Source organism: Tenrec ecaudatus, chromosome 15 (genome assembly GCF_050624435.1).
Source record: "Tenrec ecaudatus isolate mTenEca1 chromosome 15, mTenEca1.hap1, whole genome shotgun sequence".
Lineage (NCBI taxonomy): Eukaryota > Metazoa > Chordata > Mammalia > Afrosoricida > Tenrecidae > Tenrec > Tenrec ecaudatus.
This window is the reverse complement of record NC_134544.1, coordinates 95579668-95601247: the sequence shown is the minus strand read 5'-3', so window position 1 is coordinate 95601247 and position 21580 is coordinate 95579668. Positions and strand designations below refer to the sequence as shown.

General features: G+C 42.4%; 1 non-coding gene and 1 pseudogene across 1 annotated transcript; one reads left to right on the top strand and one right to left on the bottom strand.

Moving 5' to 3' along the window:
- Positions 1–2509: 2509 nt before the first annotated feature.
- LOC142428287 (U5 spliceosomal RNA) lies at positions 2510–2625 on the top strand. Its single transcript, XR_012780212.1, has one exon. It is a non-coding gene; the product is annotated as a U5 spliceosomal RNA (small nuclear RNA).
- A 4630-nt stretch (positions 2626–7255) lies between these two features.
- LOC142428217 (U1 spliceosomal RNA) lies at positions 7256–7443 on the bottom strand (annotated as a pseudogene).
- Positions 7444–21580: the final 14137 nt, after the last annotated feature.

The following is a 21580-nucleotide window of genomic DNA, read 5'->3' as shown; positions in this document are numbered from 1 at the left end:
GTTAGTTGCTTCTCTGCTAGAGTGCTGCTTGTTTAACTTCAAGTCATTAGGACCCCAGATGCTATATCTTCTGATAGCCTGGCACTATCCGATTTCTTCACCACCCTTGCTTATGTGCCCATTTTGTGTTCAGCAATTGTGCTGGGAGTGTGAGCATCACAGAATGCCAGGTTGGTCAGAGCAGAGACGCAAAATCCATCTGTAGACAATAGGACATCTATTCAGAAGGGTCACAAGGAAAGGGATGAGTCAACCACAGCTCAAAATAGCACCAATGAAACACACAATATCCCTCTGGTTCCTTGATGCTTCCTCTTTCCCCACTATCATGACTCCAGTCCTTCCTTTCACTGCGGGCTAGACCAGAGCATGTGCACAGGTACATATAAGAGATGAGAGCCCATGAACACGGAATCCAAGAAAAGGAATGGGAGTAGCGATACCAGGAGGGTGGTGGGAGGGTGGGAAGAGGAGGGGAAGAAGAGGGAACTGATTACAATGATTGACACATAAACCACACATACCCCCTCTAGGACAAACAACAGAAACTGTGGGAAGTGAGACATGGTCGGTGTAAGATAAGAAAATAATAATACATAATTTATCAAAGAGTCACGCGGGTGTTGGGGGAGGGAGAGAAAAAAGAGGAAGTGATATTAAGGTGTCCATAAAAAGTAAATGTTTAGTAAATAATGATGGCAATGTATGTACAAATATGCTTGATACAATTGATGTATGGATTGTTATAAGAGCTGTAAGAACAACCCAAGTCGATCTATGTTGACCGTCTCCCCAGAAGGCAATACAGAGGACAACACTGAAGATATAGCCTGGGGAGAGAGGTGGCTCTGTCCAGACCACACAGGACCGAACTAAGGGGGAGAGAGAGAGAAAGAACTTCATCATGACACATCAAGCCCCAGGGACGACATCATGCTCAGAGCATAGAGAGCACCGTAGGGCCTGCCCCACCACAAGACAAGACATTTTATCACTGACAAATAACAGTACAGGGGACAGCACTGGAGACATTGTGCAGGAAAGTGTACCTGATATGCCCCATGCACAGTGGGGTGAGAGGCAAAGGGAGTGTACCTGGACAGTAAGGGGAACAAAGTAACCAAGTCATTAAAGAATCCTGAAAATAGACTTCTGGCCTGGGGTACAGGGCTTGTCACCTCTTCAGACTTGATCGGAAAAAATACATTAGGGTCAGCAGACAGACCTGGAACTATCTATTATTTTTTGTTGTTGCTTTGTTTTTGTTTTATTATGTTTTGGTTTTTCTTCCACCCTCTGTCTGTCTATATAAGATAGGCAGGATGAGCAATCCCAAAGAGAAACTACAGGACCGGCAGTTCAGGGGGGACATGGAAGAAGATGGGGCGGGGAGAGAGAGTGGGGAGCCAACAAACTCATAGACAAAGGGAAAAACAAGAGATCTAAAATTGATGGTGAGGAGGGTGTATAATCCCGAGTAGGGTTTTATGAAGAGCAATGTATCCAAGAGGAAATACTGAGAGCCAAATGGAAGGTGAGTATGATAGTGGGATAGAAGGAAGGTGAAAGGAAATAGAGGGAAGAAATAGGAGTCAAAAGCTATTTATAGAGGTATAGCTATGGGTCTATAGATATGTAAATATATTAATTTATAATGAAAGGGATAGACACCAATGAACATATATTTATATGAAAAGGTGTAAGATAGCAGATGGAATTTGGGCCTCGCTCACGGCCTCCCTTAACCCAAGAACACTTTGTTCTGATTACCTGGCTCTCTTTGATACTCACCTTCCAGACACAATTGCTGAAGACAAAATGGGTGCATAAGCAAATGTGGTGAAGAGAGCGGATGGTACCCAGCTATCAAAACATATAACGTCTGTAGTCTTAAAGGCTTCAAGTCAAACAAGCAGTCATCTAGCAGGGAAGCAAATGAGCCCACATGGAAGAAACACACCAGGCTGTGTGATCATGAGGTGTTGATGGGATCAGCCATCAGGTCTCAAAAGATCCAAAACAAACAATTATATTGATTTGAGAGAGGGGGGTTGGAGTGGAACCCAAATCCCATCTGTAGATAATTGGATACCACCCACACCCTCAGAAGTAGTATAAGGAAGGGATGATTCAACCCAGGTGCAGTATAGCACCGACAAATCACACATCATTCATCTAGTTCTTGAATACTCGCTCCCTACCCGCAAGGCCGTAACCCAGTTCTACCTTACAAATCTGGATAGACCAGAGAATACATATTGGTACAGCTAAGAGCGCTCGACACATGGACTTCAGGAAAGATAAACCCCTCAGGAACAATAATGAGAGTAGTGATGTAATGAGGCTAGGTGGATGATCAGGTAGGGGGAAGGGTAAAAAACGGGGGACCTATCATATGGCTGGATATATAGCCGCCCCACCTCCAAAGGGGATGATAACAGAAATGTGGGTGAAGGGAGACAACGGACAGTGTAAGATACAAATTAACAATAACAAAATATAATTGAGCATACTCTGGTTTCTCTTCAGATCGTATAAATCTTTTGCCTTTTACTAAAGATTTCCATGGAGAGGAACAATTCTGAGTCATAAACTAATTTTTTGAGGCCATGCACTTGCAAGGCTTACTAAAAAAATTGTATGTATATATATATATATATATATATATATATATATATATATATATATATATATATACTTGATCAAAGGATATATATATATAATTGATCAAAGGAGATATATATATTTGATCAAAGAGGGAGAGAGGGGGAAAAAGAGGGTTTTATAAGAAGAGCTTTAGTAGAAAATGTTTTGGAAACCATGGCAACATATGCACAAATATGCTTGATACAATTGATGTATGGAATGTTAGAAGAGCTGTAAGAACTCTTCTGACATTCCATACATCAACTGTTCTTACAGTTAGAAGGGCTGTAAGAACAATAAAATAATTTATAAAAAATAAATAAATAAGGAAACTTCGCCAGAAGTGCCTTGACAGCTTAGTTATGTAGACTTGGAAGTTAGGAGAATAATTTTTAGAATCAGAATGCATTAGTTTTCAATCTCATACACGCTATTTATAAGTTATGTAAGCACATGCAAGATACTTAACTGCTCTGAAATTCATTTCATTAATGTATACAATGAGGATTAAAAGTTTGTAACATTTTTGGCAGTATTCAACAAAATTATGTATTGCAAATACAATAACAAAAATTATTTTTTAATTTTAAAAAATGATTTTATCAGGAGAGCAAAATGAGAGCCCATAGATTGGGGGAAAACATCTGTCATTGAATAAATTGCTGATTTTATCAGTGCAATTGCCTTATACCCTAGAGGAAGATTGACAATGATTTTCTCTTTTGTTTCTTTGCTTTTTTGTTTCTTTCTGCTCTTTGTGTGTTTTTGTTGTTATTGTTTGTTTGGGGTTTTGGTTTTATCATAACATGACCGCAAAAGTAAATCAGAGTTATTAAACCCATGGGCTAGCTGACAGACATCCTCAAACTACGGCCCGTGGGCCACATGCAGCCCGCCCAGGACATTTATCCAGCCCACCGGGTGTTTTTGCCCCATTTGTTTTACTTCAAAATAAGATATGTGCAGTGTGCATAGGAATTTGTTCATAGTTGGGTTTTTTTTAAAAAAAAACTATAGTCCAGCTCTCCAACGGGTCTGAGGGAACTTGAACTGGCCCTCTGTTTAAAACGTTTGAGGACCCCTGGGCTAGCATATGGATTTGGGGCTCCTACTTAGTTCTTGCCCCAATCCAAGAATAGTTAGTTCTTAAAACATGGCCCTGCTCGATTCTCGCTTTCATGAAGAAATCACTGAATACTTCATGAAGACCACCCCCCAGGCTTTCTTGGGTCACCCCCGGACTCCACTAGCTTCACCTCACATTGGACACCTGCAAACACAGAGGCACCGTGATTAGATGGCACACATACAAACAAATGCACTCACAATTATACACACAGCAGCAGGGTGTACAACAATTACCATGTAAAATGGCCAGAATGAATGCCACGTTTGGTGTAAAATTCATTATGAGTCTTGTGGACTAGCTTCTGGGCAGAAATGGTAACACCAGAGACCCCAGAGACTGGGACTGTCCTCTGAGATCTCCCACATCAGGGGCTCTGACTGGTTTATCAGTGGCAGAGAGCTGCATTTTCATGTCCTCTGATATTTAGAAGCAGATGAGTAGAGAATATGGGCAAGAGTTCTCCCTCAGACTCAGAGAAGCACAAGCACTCTCAAGGGAAAACAGAGCTCTGAGACATGTACTTTATTGTTATATATGAGTTTGTAAGTAGTTTTCACTCTATAAGCTTTACATTACACACACCAACCTTTGTGGTGTGAGAGCTCACAATGAATCCTCTCTCGTCCCTCTTTTTTTTTTTTAATTTTTATGACCCCAGTTCTACCTAACAAATCTAGCTAAACTGGAGAACACACATTGGTACAGATAAGAGCTCTTGACACAGGGAATTCAGGACAGATAAACCCCTTAGGGACAGTAATGGGAGTAGCAATATGAGGAGAGGGGAATGGTTGGGGAGGAGGGAGGGAGAGAAAGGAAGAACCCATCACAAGGTTGGCTGTATAGCTCTCCCCAACCCCCGAAGGAGATACATAACAGAAATGTTGGTGAAGGGAGACAAGAGACAGTGTAAGATATAAAATAATAAAAGCAATATATAATTGATCAAGAATTCAAGAGGATGGGATGGTGGGAGAGGGAGGGGAAAAAGAAGAGCTAATACCAAGAGTTCAAGAAGAAAATGTTTTGGAAATGATGATGGCAACATATGTACAAATATGCTTGATGCAATTGATATATGGAATGTTATAAGAGCTGTAAGAGCCCCCCAGTCAAATTATCTTTTAAACAAATAAATAAAATATCTATCTAATGCTTATGATCAAACTCACCCACTCTGCTATGCAGTCAGTACTCTAAAAAATGTGTTCACAGGTTAAAGGAGTCTTAATGATCACAAACCAAAATCATAGTTCCCCTTTCTGACTCTAAATTACACTGCCACTAAATTACATGAAGTTACACTTCAGGGGCTAACGAACCCAGGATGGGCAGGAACACCACAGGCTGCGGAGAAGGGTGAATGGCAGGTTGGCAGGTCAGGTTTGTGACTAGACAGGAAAATGAGTCCAAAATGGGCAGGTCAGATGGCAGGCCATTGGCTTAAGTCCAAAGAAGCAAAGGTTGCCAAGTTAGATCCAGCAAAAAGCCTCTCGTCCCTCTTAAGATGTAGATACCCATGATGATGGTGACCGGCGCCATCGTTTGTTTCTTGCATAGGAACATTATTGGTTTTCTTGCCATCCAAGAAATCCCTCCATTTTTGTGATATATACAGCTGTGGGCATGAGGTTGTTCAGAAAGCATGCAGAATTGCATCCTCTTTCTTCTGTCATGATCATGAAAACTGGATATTTATCACTCGAGGTCATCTTCTCAAAGAGTCAGTTTTTGTTTAATTGACTTACTGATGGTGTTCATTCTATTTCATTTACTTGAGATCTTATATTAATTATTTCCTGGCACCCCTACCCCTTCCCCTGTAAACCTGGGCGGTGGCACACTCATCTTTCTCTAATTCCATTAGATGCAAAATGAGGTCATTAACGTCAGTTTGATTTCGACACTATACAGGTGGTTGTTGCTACAAATAGCCCACAAGGTTCTCTTCGGTTGAATCCCACAGTTCTGTTGTGCTTTCATTTTTTGTTCAGTCCAATACAGCCATCCAGGATATAAAATTCAATCAATACATATCATAACTATTAATAATACAAATACACAAAACTACTTTTGCACCAATCTTTGTCCATTTTACATGGTAATCATTGTAGACCCTTGCTGTGTGTGTTTAATATCGAGTACATTTGTTTGTGTATGTGTCCTCTAATCGTGGTGTTTCTGTGTTTGTAGGTGTCCAGTGTGAGCACCATCTGGGGGCGATCTGAGAAAGTCGTGGTGGTGGTGGGGTGCCTCGGAGACTCTCCTGTGCAGCGTCTGGATTCACCTTCAATAGTTGTGAAATGCATTGATCCCATCAGGCTCCAGTGAAGGGCCTGCAGTGGGTTGTATACATTAGTTATTCTGGTGGGACTACATTATACACAGACTGAGCAAAGCGTCAATTCACCATCTCCAGAGACAACTCTAAGAACACTCTCTTTCTGCAGATGATTAGAAAGAGCATGAATGTCGAGGAAATGATCATGCATTAATGTAAGAGACACAATGTGGGAAGTCAGTGAGAGCCCAGACACAAACCTCCTCTGCAGGGAAGAGACTGGACTCCAGGGGGCGCTCAGGACCCGAAGAGCGCAGGATCAGGCCAAGGAGCAGTTGTAGATGGTTTCAGTTTGGGGATTCTGCTCTGTCTCACTGTTTCCTAGATAATCTCTCCATTTTTATTTACTGGTTTTGTAGTCTTCCCTGGTGTTTCCAAATTCAAAAGTGGTATTGTAAAAGTAGGAAATATTCTCACCTGCAGTAAAAGCGCCTGTGCCTTATGGAGGGAAAAAGACCCGGACAGGTGCCCCCAGCACCAGAGTTTTGATAAAGCTCAAGGATAGATTTTATAATCAGACTCAGGGCCACTGAGGTTTCTACATGATGCAAATGATGAAGTGTACACACATGTCTGAAAGGTTGGTGGTTTAAACCCACCCAGTGATGTCTTAGGACACAGGATTCATGATCTGCTCTGTGTTGTTAAGTGTCATCGAATTGCTTCCGGCCCATAGCCAATGTACAATTGAACCAAACACTGCCCGGTCCCGTGCCGTCGTCATAATTATTGCCAGGGTTGAGCCCACTGATGGAGCCATTGTGTCAATCAATCTTCTCAAGAACCTTGCTCTTTGCTGATCTGTCCAGACCCACACGATGAGGTCCAGACCCAAACTATGAGGGAGAGAGCAAGCAAGAGTGAGAGTGAGAGTGAGAATCTCATCATGGCCCACCAAACCCTGGGGACGACATCCCTGCTTGGAGCAGCCAATCCACACAGAGGACCGTGTGGCTGGCCCCACCAGGAGACATGGGATTCCTTCGCTGAACCCTAGTGCTACTGGGGACAGCACTGGAGACACTGTGCAGAAAGTGTGCCCAGTTTGCCCCAGACACCGCGGGGTGAAATCAAAGGAAGTGCAACAGGGCAGCAAAGTAACCAAGTCCCCAAGGAATCCTGAAAATAGACTTCTGACTTGGGGGACAGGGCTTGGCACCTCATCAGACCTGATCTGCAGTCCCCCACTACCACAAATGATGCAGTCTATTTTCCCACATTTGGGGAAATCGCAGAGGTCAGCACATCCGGAATGCAATGGATGAGTAAACCTCGCCCTGGGAAAACCACCTTCGTGATCATGGTATCTCCCCTGCCAGGTAAGTATTCGTTTTGCTTTGTTTATTTTTGCTTTTCTTTTGCCCTATGTCTCTATATAAAATAAGCAGGATGAACAATCCCAAAGAGAAAACAATGTAACCAGCAGTGGGAGCTGTGTTGGGGGACAGGGCAGAGGAAGTGGTGGAGAGGGGGAATGGGGAGCCAACAAACTCACAGATCAGGGAACAGGAGGGTGTATAATGCCTGGCAAGTGCAATGTATCCGAGAGGAATTACCAAGAGTCAAATGGTGGGTGAGCATGATTGTGGGATAGGAGGAAGGTGAGAGGAAGTAGAGGAAAGAAATTGGATGCAAAAGCTATTTACAGAAGTATCACTATAGGCATGTATATATGTAAATATATTAATGTTTAATGAAAGGGATAGAGACCAATGTACATGCATTTATATGTTAAATATTAAGATATCAGACAGACTTTGGGTCTCTACTCAAGGCCTCCCTTAACACAAGAACACTTTGTTCTGATAACCTGGTACTCTGATACTCACCTTCCCAACACGATTGCTGAAGACAAAATGGGTGTATAAGCAAATGTGGTGGAGATAGTGAATGGTGCCCAGCTATCAAAAGATACAACATTTGGGGTCTTAAAAGCTTAAAGTCAAACAAACAGCCATCTAGCAGGGAAGCAAATAAGCCTACATGGAAGAAGCACACTACCCTGTGTGATCACGAGATGTCAATGAGAACAGGTATCAGGTATCAAAAGATTAAAACAAACAACTATATCGATGCAAACAAGAGGGGTTGGAGTGGAGACCCAAAGCCCATCTGTAGACAATTGGATATCAATTGCATATCTCCCCACAGAAGGGTTATAAGGAAGGAATGGTTCCAGGTGTAGTATATCACAGATGAATCACACAGCATTCCTCTAGTTCCTTAATGCTTCCTCCCCCTGGACTACCATGACCCAGTTCTACCTTACAAATCTGACTAGACCAGAGAACACACGTTGGTACAGATAAGAGCTCTGGGCACATGGAATTAAGGACAGATAAACCCCTCAGGAACAGTAGTGGGAGTAGCTACATCATGAGAGTAGGGGGATGGCCCGGGACGGCGGGAAAAGGGGGAACTCATCACAAGGTTGGATATATAGCACCCCCTCCTAAGGGGACGAATAACAGAAATGTGGGTGAAGAGACACAAAGGACATTGTACGATACAAAATAATAACAAAAATGATTGATAAATGATTCATGAGGAAGGGAGGATGGAGAAGGGAGGGAAAAAAAGAGAAAATTATACCAAGGACTCAAGTAGAAGAGGTCTTGGAAAAGATGATGGCAACATATGTACAAATATGCTTGATACAATTGATGTATCGAATGTTGTAAGAGCTGTAAGAGCCCCCAATAAAATGATGTTTTTTTAAAGGAAAACAAAATAAAGCTTCCTATTTTTGCCACTCCTCAGCTTTATCAAACACAATGCCTTCTCCAGGGACTGGTCTCTCCTGACAATATTTCCAAAGTATGTAGGATGAAGTCCTGCCATCCTTACTTCTAAGGAGTGCTCTGGTCTTACGTCTTCCAATACAGATCTGTTTGTCCTTTTAGCAGTCGACGATAGTTACAGTGTTCCTCTTCAGCACCACAATTCAAATGCATTGATTCTTAGTTTTCCTTAGTCAATATCCAAGTTTCACAAGCATATGATGCAATGGGGAATGGCTTGGGTCAGGAGCACCTTAGTCCTCAAAGGAACAGCACTTCTCTGTAATACTCTAAAAAGGCCTTGTGCCGCAGATTTATCTAAAGCGATACATGTTTTGATTTCTTGACTGTTGTTCCATGAGCACTAATTGTGAATCCAAATAAGACTTTAACCTTTTCTCCATTTATCATGATGTTACCTATTGTTCCAGTTGTGAGCATTGTGGTCTTCCTTACATCGACTTGTAATACATACTGAGGGCTGAAATTCTTGCTCTTCATCAGCAAGTGCTTCAACCCTCCTCACTTTCATCAGGCAAGTTTGTCAGCTTCATACTGAAGGTTGGTAATAAACCTTTCTGTCAGGGGAAGCCAGCCCCTAACACATCATTATGGGTCCGGTAGGCGCAATTGTACAGTGATAATAATTAAACATCATAGTAAAGTTATAGAGAGCATGAGAGATAGAAGTGAAGTATTGAAGTAAATGGGAGTCAGACATGCTTCATGGTAGCATGCTGACCTCTGCCCCACTTGATGGACCACGTGGAGTGAGTGAGAGAGAGAGTTTAAATGGTAGCCCTGGCCCCTTTTATATTCTCTGGGGACATGCAAGCCCCCTAATTACAGGTGAGGACATATGTCACTGGAAGGGGCTGTCCTATAGGTAATACAGTAATGAGAGAGGGGTGGTCTAGGGACATACATGCAATAGGAAGGGGAGGGATTGGGGTTATACATGTGACAAGATGAGCAGATCCTAGGTTCAGGATGGCAGCCTAACTTTCACCTATTCCCTAGATCTCCATGGGAACCATTATCAGTAGGGTGTGAACGCTTGGTCTCAAGCCTCAAGGAGGAATAGTTTATGTCCCCTGTAGCAGGGAGTGAGGCCTGCCATATAGTCTGGTTGCCTAACTACCCTGGGGAGAATGTCTGTAAGCGTTTGACCTCTCCCCACACCTTTCTCCAATGTTGTTACCACATACTTCTTCATATAAGCCAGCTTCTCTGATGGTTTGCTCATCATATAGGTTGAACAAGTATGGTGAAAGGAAAGAACCCTAAGACACCTCTTTCCTGATTTTAAACCACACAGGTTTTAAATCCCTTGTTCTATTCATTCCCGTGTTCTATTCGGACAGTTGCCTCTTGATCCATGTGAAAATTCCTCATAAGCACAAGGAATTGCTCTGGAATTCCCATTTGTGGTAGCTACATAATCTGGTGTCAATAAGGAGCTTGAGAGGATTAAGAGTGAAGGGGTGGAGTCTAGTCTGTCAATCAGGTCATAGCTAATGAGGCCTCTGTATTCTTTCTCCTAAGAATTCTGGGGATTCCTGAATTTCCTCCTTGGAGGTGGGAGAGATTCTCTCTTACTACACACTCCTTTGGAGATTCTCTACTGAGAAGACACATAGTGCTACACCCTGTGAGCTGGAGAAGCCACATGGGCCTATCCTGATGCAACCAGACCTCTGGAGCCAGAAAAACCATGTAGAGACCCCTGCCAGCACTGAGATGCTTATACTGGATCCAGAAAACTTCCAACCCACTGATCTGTGATCTTCCCACATCTGGCATCATTGCATGTGTTTCATGAGTCAGAAGAGGACTTATAGATTGGTATTGGCCATATGGGCTAATATCACAGATTTATGAACTTGATCTGGACTGAGCTAGGATGTTTCTTCAATATTCAACTTCTCTTTTGTATAAACCTCTTTATTTTGTTTTGTTTAAAACTTTTTTCTTACACACATGAGTCTATGGATTTGTTTCTCTAGTCTACCCAGACTAACACACCATTCTTCTCAAGATAAACACAGTTTACTATGGTACACTCAGTCAAATGCCTTGACATCGTGAATGAAACATGAGTAAATATCTTTCTGGTAGTCTCTGCTTTGAGCCAAGATGCATCTAGGATCAGCAATGGTCTCCCTGTGTCAAATCCTCTTCAGAATCCAGCGTGAACTTCAGGCAGTCCTCTGTCAATGTACTGCTGAAACTAGTGTTCTTTGATCTTAAGCAAAATTTTACTTGTATACAATAGCAATCATATTGTTCTATAGTTTGAGCAGTCTACTGGACCCCATTCCTTTGGAATAGGCATAAATATGTATCTCTTCCAGGCTGTTGGCCAAGTAGTTGTCTTCCACATTTCCTGGCATAGATGAGTGAGTGCTTTCAGTGCTTCTTCTGAAGCATTTCGATTGGGTGCTCGGCTAACTCCAGGAGCCTTGGTTTTGGCTATGCATGCAGTGCAGTTTCAACTTCTTCCTTCAGCACCATTGATTCTTGCTCACATGCTACCTCCTGAAATGGTGGAATATAGACTAGTTCTTTTTGGTACAGAGATTTGGGTACTCTTTCCACATTCTCTTGACCCTTCCTGTATCATTCATTAATGAATGCCGGAAGCATGACTTGCTTGGGAAGAGTTAATCTCAGGGATTGACACGGTGCAATTCCTTAAATATGGTACTCTCTGGGATCCAGTTTATGACCAAGAGTCTGGGTCCTTCAAGGGCAGTAATATCTAATAGCAGGATGGCATTGACCTATGACCCTTTGATCCATAGGTGTGTGTGAGTCAAGTGGAGTTGCTTAAAACACTGTTCAATGATGAAGCAAGAAGTCCAATTATGACTTCAACCAAGAGCCCCGTTAACACAGGTGTTTCTTGTAAATTTTGGTTGTCAGAGAAAGCTTTCTCTGGTTCAGGAAGGCAATTACACAATTAATTAAATCAGGAGAGTCTCTGAGAAATTAATACATTGTGTCATTTCTGTTTGTCTCAATGTATGTCTTTTCAGACTGAAGTTTAGTGGAGTAACCAAATCCTCAATATTTCACTGGGAGTAGGGACATAGAGGCATTTTATTTATTTATTTCGCATGATCTCAGCCACAATCTCAAGATTCAGTGACACATAACCTGGGCATGGAATGCTCAGTTTATTTTTCAATAGAATTGGCCTCCTTGTAAGCCCCTAAAATTAAACACTGCCATGGAGTTTATTTTGATTCACAGTGTCTCTGTAGAGCCAAGTTGAAATGTCCTTTGGTTTTCCAAGGATGTGCATCTTCATAGGAGCAGATACCCACCATAGCTTCTTCTGCCTCCTGGTGCAGAGTTCATCTCTGCACAGTCGTCTTATTCCTTATGAATATTGTAATCTGACATCGTTCAGAACGGAATTCTACTGCCTCAAATTGCTCAAATAATTTCCCTTAATGCAGCCTTTCCTAATTTGCCTCTATATGTCCAAAATCCACTAAAAGAACCCAGGAAGACAGAAAAAACACATGATTTATACGTAACCCATTTGAAGAAAAAGTTAATAAAATTGTTTCTTCAAGTTGTCATTATTTGTGTGCTGAGGAAAGTTTATGTTCTTCACATCTTCCCTATGAGGAAAGAGTCTTCAAGTCCAAGAGGTTGCTGTAGATATCCAACTGTGTGCAGAGAAAAAGTATGAGCAGGGCTGAACAACTATCCCCACAACTTATTAATGGAAACCTTCTAAATCATTAAATTGCTTTAGAGTGATGTGAATACTTTGTACTCCACAGTAAGTTTTAAATCTCTTCAGCAGTACAGTTATTTTACGGGAAGTGATCTTTTTCCCTGTTGGTGACTCACTCGGTCATTCCGATATTTAGCAGACGTTGAATCATGCCTCCTCTTAAATTCAGCATGATCGATAGATTTCAATGATCCTCAAACTTTGGACTATATGTTCAATGTACCATGACATTATGGAAAAATGGAAATGATGGATGTTTTATAAGCTGTAAATCCCTGGGAGTTGGGCATCATGGACCTTATTCCTAAAGCTTCCTGCCCCTTGGATTTTTCTACCTCTTTGAGCAATTCATTTAGCATCAAGCTTGGCCTAGATGAAGAGGACCCCGGGCTTGGTGAATGGAAAACACAGGTAGAGGATTGTGTTCTCCTGAGGGTTCAGCCAACATTCAACTCCCAGAGGAGCCGATTCTTACAAAGGTGCCACTGACACTCATCTCCACTTACTCTATCAGGTGGAGCCTCAGAATACATTTATTTATATTCATGCTCTTTATAAGTTGGTGTAATATATATGGGACTGTTGGACTTTATTCACAAGAGCATGGAACATGTTTGTGTCACTATTTTTCTTGGTGGCAGCCCACAAATGCAAGTAGCTCAGGGATTCAGACACAAAGTTCTGGAAATACCTCACCCTACCCAATGGTTCACTGGATTCTCCCTTGTCCTGAGGCCTCCTGTCCCAGCTGCAGATGCACGAGTTGGACCAGATCTGGGGTGACAGGTAGGCTTAATGTGCCAACCTAGTAAATAGGAACACATGGGATTTATAAGGTCGCTTGATTTGACAGTAGGCTCAGCAAGCCTCGCGCCCCCCTCCCCCTTGCTCTCTGGGGATCAGTGTGCAACAGCTTTAGCTAGTTTTCTGCCTCAACTTGTGAGCTACACTACTTGTGGGAATGCAATCCATGGATCTTGTTGCTAGAACTTGAGGTACCTTCTAGACCTGCTTTGCCATGCTGCTGGTGTACACATGGCTTGAGCTTGAGGCTGTCAGATCCCGTCTCTTGCATTGCTTGAGTTCTATATCCCATCCACAGCTTCTTCGCTAATCTCCTGAGCTGCTGGTGACCCCACCTGCTGTTTGCTGCCTGTTGCCTGACTACCTGCATTGCCAGAGGCAAGACTCAGCTGTCTGCTTCCATATTAACTTCCATGGAAGTGAACTGAACTGAGCCCTCTGTACTGCGGTGTGGACTAATTAGCTGTTATAATCCTTCCTGCTGTATCTATCCATAAAAAATCATAAGTGTCCTGGTTTTGGTTAGAGAACCCTTAATAATACATTTAGTGAGATTCCCAGATCTGTTCTTCACTTGTGAATTCTTTAGATGCTCTTCTACTAGTGTTCCTGTGAGCTGTGATGGTTCAGGCTCCATTAAAGAGATGGAAATATGTCGTTACAATATGGAGGGGAGGGAAGTATAGTTGCACCCTCATGTTTTAAGTACAGGCCACGAGAGACCCCTTCAGCAGTCATATTTATTTAAAGCTGAGTTCTGTTGCTGCTGATAACATGGGCCCATATATTTCAATAAATGCATTTTAATTGTGGTGCTGGAGAAGAATATTATTATTACCATGGACTGCTTAAAGGACAAACCGATCTGTATTGGAAGACGTAAATCCAGAGTTCTCCTTCAAAGCAAGAAAGCAAGACTTTGTCTTATATATTTTGAACATATTTTCAGGAGAGACAAGGCCCTGGAGAAGGACCTCATGTTCGATAAAGCTGAGGAGTGGTGAAAAAGAAGAAGGCTCTCTAACAGACTGATTGACACAGTGGCTCCATTAATGGGCTCAGGCATGGAAATAATTGTGAGGATGGGGCAGGACCGTGCAGTGTTTGGTTTGATTGTGCATACAATCCCTATGGGCCCGAGGCACTTCGATGGTACCTAACAACAGCAAGGAGCAGATCATGAGCCCTGCATCCTAAAGCATCACTGAGTGGGTTCAAACCACCAACCTTCAGTCATGAGGGCACACTTCACAATTATCCCTTTCTAGGGACTTCAGTTGCCTGAGTCTTAATGTAAACTCTGTTCTTGAGCTTCATCAGAACTTTGATGCTTGGGACACCTGGCATAGGAACAGTTGCTTTTTCTGCATGTGAGAATGTTTCCTACTTTTACAATACAACTTTTGAATTATGAGATAACAGAGGTATAACCATGAAATTAAAATAAGACAGATTTCCTGGGGGAACAGGGCACTAACCCTCACAGGGGGAGGGTGTTGATTGGGTTTCCCCAGGGAAAGAGAGACAAGACTTCAACCTGGAGCTCCAAGACAAAATGTAACACACTGACTTGAAGCAGGGAACTGATAGAGAGGCCTGGCGGGGTGAGGGGGAGGAGCCCCATTACCAACTAAGTGTACAGCACCACCCTCCCCCCAAGAAGAATTCACTTCAGAGGATAGCACTGACGGTACAGCTCAAAAAGAGGGGAAGAGGGACTGGTCTGGTCAGAGCACACAGGAGCCAACGAGGGGGCTTAGGGAGGAAAAAAAGAAGAGTGACACACATTCTGGCTCACCAAGCCCTGAGGACAATGTTCTTGCTCAAAAAAGCACTGCACAGAAATGACCACTCGGCCAGCCCAACCATGGGACACAGTGTTCCTCATTGACCCATAGCACCATTGGGAACAACACTAGAGACACAGAGCAGGAATTGTGCCCACCATCAGACCACCATGCCGAAGCCAGCCCCTGGGGTCATGCAGCAGAGCAGCAGGGGATGCAGAGCAATGAAGTCCCCAGGGATAGAGGCAGTGCCAGGGCATGGCACCCCATCAGACTTGACTGGAAAGCACCCATGATGGAAAGCCAGCAGACCCTGAACTAGTCCTATGTTTATGTGTGTATGCGTGTGTGTTGTTGTTGTTGTAACTATTGTTTTACTTTTTGTTGTTGCTTCGTGGTACTCAGTCTTGTGATAGTACATATCATGTCTACCTGGAAGGATAGGTGGCATAAACAAGCCACAAGAGAGAACAACGTGATGACAGTTCCGGAGGGACATGGGGGTAGGGGGAGCGGGGGAAAGGAAGAGGGTGTTAACAAGCCCAGGGACAAGGGAATAACAAGGGATCCAAAATCAGTGAGTGTCAAGGAGGGTGTGGGAGGTCTGTCAGGGCTGGATCAAGGGCAATGTAACCAAGAGTAATTCCTAAAGCTCAAATGAAGGCAGAACATGACAGTGGGACAAGAGGAAAGTACAAAGAAACAGAGGAAAGAACTAGGAGGCAAAGGATAGTCATAGAGATTTAAATTCAGGCATATAAAGATGCAAATATATTTATATATGACAAGGGGGGAATAAATCTATGTAGATTTATTTATAGGTTTATTATTAAGGAAACAGATGTACAGTGGGCCCCTGCTCAAGTACTCCCTCAACAAAAGAACACTTTGTTCTAACAATTCGGCAGTCTGGGATGCTCACCTTCCTGGCACAATCGCTGATGACAATGGGTGCACAAGCAAATGTGGTGAAGAAAGCTGATGGTGCCCGGCTACCAAAAGATATAGCACCTGAAGTCGCTGAAGACAATTGGTGCACATGTAAATGTGGTGAAGAAAGCTGATAGTACCCAACTCCAAAAAGATATAGCACCTGAAGTCTTAAAGACCTAAAGATAAACAAACAGTCATCTATCTGAGAGACAACAAAACGCACATGGAAGAAGCACACTGGCCTGTCCCGACTCGATCGCTGAGGACAAAGTGGGTGCATATGCAAAAGTTGTGAACCAAGTTGATGGTGCCCGGCTATCAAATGATTTAGTATCCGGGGTATTAAAGGCTTGAAGATAAACAAGGGGCCATCTAACTGAGAAACAACAAAGCCCACATCGTATGTGCACACCAGCCTGTGAGATGACAAGGCATCGAAGGGATCAGGTATCAGGCATCAAAGACAAAAAAAACAAAAATCATAGCATTGTGAATGAGGGGGAGTGCAGAGTGGGGACCCAGGGCCCATCTGGGGGAAATTGAACATCCCCTTGCAGAAGGGCTGTGGGGAGGTGACGAGCCAGTCACAGTGCAGTGTAGCAACGATGAAACATACAATCTTCCTCCAGTTCTTAAATGCTTCCTCCCGCCACTATCATGATCCCAGTTCTACCTTATATAACTGGCTGCACCGGAAGATGTACACTGGCACAGGTAAGAACTGGAAATACAGGGAATCCAGGACAGACGAACCCCTCAGGATCAGTGGTAAGAGTGGCGATATCAGGAGGGTGGAGGGAGGGTGAGGGAGAAAGGGGGAACAGATGACAAGTTCTACATATAACCTCCTCCCTGGAGGACAGACAGTGGAGAACTGGGTGAGGGAGATGTCAGATGGTGTAAGATATGATAAAATAATAATTATTTATAAATTATTAAGGGTTCAGGGGAAGGGGGAGCGGGGAGGGAGGGGAAAATGAGGAGCTGATACCAAGGGCTCAAGTAGAAAGCAGGTGTTTTGAGAATGATGATGGCAACATACTTACGATTGTGCTGGACACAAATGATGTATGTAAAGATTGTGAAAAGAGTTGTATGAGCCCCTAATAAAATTATTTTTGAAGAGGACCTGATGCAAGGGGCTTAAGTGGAGAGCAAATGCCTTGAGAATAATTGGGGCAGGGAATGTATGGATGTGCTTTATACAATTGACGTATGTATATGTATGGATGGTGATAAGAGTTGTATGAGTCCCTAATAAAATGTAAAAAAAGAAAAGAGGAGAAAAAATGATTAGGGCAAAGACTGTACAGATGTGCTTCATACAACTGATGTATGTATATGTATGAACTGTGATAAGAATTGTATGAGCCTCTAATAAATTGTTAAAATTAAAAAAAGAAAAAAATAATAATTTTTGAAATTTGACAGCAATAAAAGGTTTTAAGTGGAATAAACTGTAGCCAGTTTATCAGCAGGCAGAGAGCTGCATTTGCATGTCCCCTGATATTTAGAAACAGATGAGTAGAGACCATGGGCCAGAGCATTCCCTCAGACTTAGAGAAACACAACACCCTCAAAGGAAAATAGAGCACTCAAACTGGTTGTTTATAAAGCATTTCTTTGTTACATACTATCAATTATTTTAAAAAGTAGTTTTTATTTTACAAACTTTATATTACATATACAACAACCTTTGTGGCATGAGAGCTTGCAATGCATCCTCTCTCCTTCCCCCTTAAGATGTGAATACACATGATGATAGTGGACGACTCCATTACCTGTTTCTTGTGTGGGAACATTATTGGTTTTCTTTCCTTCCAAGGAATTTCCCCAGTCCAATGATATTTTAAAACTGTGGGCATGGAGTTCTTCATAAAACATGTCCAGCAAACCTGAAGAGCGGTGTCTCCTCTGGTTTCTGACCTGGCGGATTCCGGTTCTCCTTCTCTTGTCATGATCGGGAAAACTGGCCATTTTTCACTTGACTTCATCTTCTCAAAGAGTCAGCTTTAGTTTAATTGGCTCACTAATTGTGTTCCTTCTATTGTAATTATTTGTGTTTTTATATTTATTCATTCCTGCCTGCCCTGCTAAGCTATGATATGGCATACTCACCTTTTTCTAGTTCCATTAGTTGGAAACTGAGGTAATTAACATCCGAGTTGTATTTCAACATGATACAGATGTTTGTTGCTACAAATAGCTCACAAAGTGCTCCTCAGTTAAGTCCAACAGTTTGTTCTGTTGTGCTTTCATTTTCTTTCTCTCTCTTTTTGTAATGAATCACTATGCTTTAATGATGTTCAATTTGTAACCATGAAAATACATCCTTCATATCAGATATTGACATGATGATTCATAACAGTAGCAAAATGACAGCGATGAAGTAGCAATGGAAATAGTTTTATGGTTACCGGTCACCACAACATAAGGAACTGTATGAAAAGCAGCATCAGGAAGGTTGAGAACCACTGATTTATAGTCTCAGATAAGAGATTACATTTTGACCTAACTAGTGTGGCACAATGGACTTTGCAATGCCCTCTGACTGATCACCCGGCTATTCACACCCAACTGTGACTGGAGGGCATTCAATGGAGGCTTCCTCTATGTGTGGAGCTGCAAATGTCTACTGTCATCCACAGCCTCCTGCAAATCAATGCCATTCCTTCATTTACATCGCCCTGTCGGCCCATTTTAAAGCTGTTTCAGTTTTTAGTTTTTAAAAAGTGGAGGGGAAATACAGAGGGATGAAGCCCCTGGTGAATCATCCTTGACCATGGACCAGAGAGGTGAATAGCCTGGCTAACATGCATAATGCATTGGAGAGCATATTTAGCACCCTATCATTTGTTCTCCCTTAGGATCCATTTAAGTTCTCGTTTTTAATAGTTTCTGCTTTTTTTCTATTGAGGTTATGTTTTACTTTGTTACTCTTGTTAGTTTATTTTGTTTATTTGTCTCAATGTTATTCTGTATATGAAATCCATTGTAGGTCAACCTATAGAAGCAGTAACTAGATGAATAGTTACTTAGGGGTATCGCAAGGAGGATGGGGGACATGGGTAACTAATAACAATTAGTACAAGACTGAAGAAAATGGTCTAAAACTGATGTGGTTATGATTGTACAACACTTCTTGATGTGATTGAACTAGTGAGTTGTATGATATGCGAATATATGCCAATAAAACTATCGATGGGGGAATATTTACTGTCTTGGCAATCCACAGGGTCTATAGGGTCTCTACGAGTTGGGTGCTTTCATTTTCATTCAGTCCCATTGTGTTGGAGAGGGTTCTCTAGAGAGACAAACCAGATTGCTAGTAATTATATATAAATATATTTATAAAGATAGATATATAATAGAAGAAATGAACCGTTAAATTATATACAGATAGATAATATAAGGAATTAACAGTTAAATTATAAAGCAGTGAGGCACTAGCAGTCCTTTAACGCTTGAGAGTCGCCAGTTGCCAGTCCCCTTCTGTAGAGAGAGCTGGGCTATATATCTCCAGGCAGCCAACAGCAAGGCAGGTCCCCAACTGTCATCAACTGTCGGTCCCCAGCTCCAGAGGTGAGCATTCCAATCGTGTAGGCTTAAAGGGACCTCAACTTACAGCGACACAGTCCACAGGCTAGGCATCCCACAGGTAGTGTACCCCTTTAAACTGAGGAACAGAACAAGCAAGGTGAGACTCACCGAGCCATTTAGCCCTCTGCCCTTCAGTTAATCCTACTTGTGTTTATCGGCCAGGCTGGAACAATAAAGTATCGCACCAATACACCAATCCAGGATATAAAATCCTTAAATACATGTCATAGCTATCAATGATGCAAACAACATTTATTTATAAAAAGGTATACTTGCACACATGTGATTTAGTGTATGAATAAAATCTACAAATTAATGAAAATTGCAATATCTTTGGGGTATTGTTATGAATATTAAGGAACATGTCATTAATGGAGCAAATATTTTGGAGGGAACGGAAACCCTAGAGGTTGACAGGATGGTCCTGTGCCTCCCTATTGCTCTGGCTCCAGAAGACTTGACCCTGTGTTTTCTAAAACCATGTGATCCCTATAGATCACTGTCATTATATCAGGGACATTGTGTTTGTAAGAGCACTGAGTCCTCTCACTGTTGCTCTCACACAGCAATGGAGCGCTGTGCCCTCGGGGTCATTGTGCTCAGCTGCAGCGAGAACTGCTTGGTGGGCATTCTGGAGCTTGAGCATCACTTCCTTAGCGATGGGCGGGGTTTCTTCTACTAGAATATATTGCTCACAGACTACTACAAACTCTTCTGCAGGTTTTGGGAGTTCCAGCTCTGGCAACATGGAGTCATCAGACACAGCGAAGCTTAGTGAGAGGATCTGTGATGGATTCATCACTCCTGGGTCCAAGTCTTGGAAAACTGGGAACAGGGAAAATAATCACTGATGACAAGTAACGGAATCCTATGTCAACCTATTTTTGGAATCTTGACACGACTTGTGAGAAGTAACCACTAGGCAGAAGACTCTCCACAGGAAATTCATGACTTATGGACAAGGTCAGTGGATCCTACAGAACTCTGCTCATGATGTAACATTTTTCACTGTGCTTGCAATTTCACCTGGAAATGGATGAGGTACTTTGCATATTAGAAGCCTATGAAATAAAGTAAAGATGTTCCTAGCCTTCACAGACACTGAAAAGCGAAAGGATGACCCCATCATCTTCTTTGGGATAAAACCAACGTGAAGTTCACTGCCATACAGCTGATTCTGACTCATAGCGACTCTAGAAGATAAATTATAATTTTATGTTGAAAAGCACTCAGGAAAAAGAAATGTGTGAAAAGCATGCAGGAAAGGGGAGCCGAGTACAAGGATCTACATGTGACCTCCTCCCTGGGGGATGGACGACAGAAAAGTGGGTGAAGGAAGACGTCGGACAGGGAAAGATATGACAAAATAATAATTTATAAATTATCAAGGGTTCATGAAGAAGGGGGCTGGGGAGGGAAGGGAAAAATGAGGAGCGAATGCCAGGGGCTTAGGAGGAGAGCAAGTGTTTTGAGAATGATGAGGACAATGACTGTACAAATGTACTTTACACAACTGATGTATGTATGGATTGTGATAAGAGTTGTAGGAGTCCCTGATAAAACAATTTACAAAAAAAAGAAATGTGTGGCATGTTACCAACATGACTCTTGCTGAGAAACAAAGACAGGAGCTGCATGACAGTGACAGGGGTCTGCTTTCCTTGGAGCGAGCAAGGACTGAGCAGGAAGATTCCCCAAGGAAAGCTCCTGAAGAAGACAGTGGACCAAGTTTACAGTTTTAGGCAACTATTCCAATAAATTAGCATGCCAATGTATAGGATGATGAATGTTTAACACATTTCACAGGGA